Consider the following 1,094-nt stretch of genomic DNA (forward strand, 5'->3'; position numbering starts at 1 on the left):
CCCGGCGATCCTGCCCCTTCTGGGCCAGGAGGCGGATCTTGCGCAGCCACTCCTGGGCGCTGATGGCCTGCATGCGCTACTTCAGCTCAGCCTGCAGACTCCGCTTGGCGTGCTCACAGCTGTCACCACCGCCATGTGGGGAGTACAGGCTGCCCTCTGCCGGCCTGCCTCCCCTGTCCAGAGACTCTCTGCGCTGCTCACCTGCCCAGAGTGACTAGGGCTGGGCGGAAGCCAGGCGTCCTGCCCTGCCCAATCCCGGCCGATCCGCCCCTGTGCGAGCTGCCACCCCACCAGGAAGGGTCACGGATCCCGGTCCCTGGACCGCGGACAGCCTCAAGCACTGCCCCCTGCCCGCCAGGGTCACAGATCCGTGTCTTGGTCCCATGGATAGCCTCAAGCACTGCCCCTCGCCCGGCAGGGTCACAGATCTGGGTCCCGGGACCGCAGACAGCCTCAAGCACTGCCCCCTGCCCGGCAGGGTCACAAATCCAGGTCCTGGGACCACGGAAAACATCAAACGCTGCCCCCCGCCTGCCAGGTCACAGATCCAGGTCCCAGGACCACGGACAGCCTCAAGCACTGCCCCCTGCCCCCAGGTCATGGATCCGGGTCCCAGACTGCGGACAGCCTCAAGCGCTGCCGCCTTGCCCGCCGGGACACGGATCCGGGTCCCAGACCGCGGACCGCCTCAAGCACTGCCACCCGCCCGCCAGGTCACTGATCCGGGTCCCGGACTGTGGACAGCCTCAAGCATTGCCCCCCGCCCAGCAGGGTCACAGATCCGGGTCCCAGGACCAGACAGCCTTGCCCACTGCCGTCCGCCTTCAGTATGCAAATTAGCCGCCATTTTGTTGCTTCAGCGTGGGGGTCCCCACTGGGGTGCCTGGCCAGCCTGGATGAGGGGCTGATGGCTGTTTTTAGGCTGCCCACACCCCCTTTAGGGTGGGGGTCCCCAGTGGGGTGCCTGGCCAGTCTGGATGAGGGGCTGAGGGCCGTTTTCAGGCTGGCGGGCGACTGAAGCTCTCAACCTCTCCTTTTTTTCTTTTTCTTTTTTTTATTCTGGGATTTATTTACCTTCTATGGCTGTCACTGGA

This window comes from Myotis brandtii, unplaced genomic scaffold (assembly GCF_000412655.1).
Source record: "Myotis brandtii unplaced genomic scaffold, ASM41265v1 scaffold1291, whole genome shotgun sequence".
Classification (NCBI taxonomy): Eukaryota; Metazoa; Chordata; class Mammalia; order Chiroptera; family Vespertilionidae; genus Myotis; species Myotis brandtii.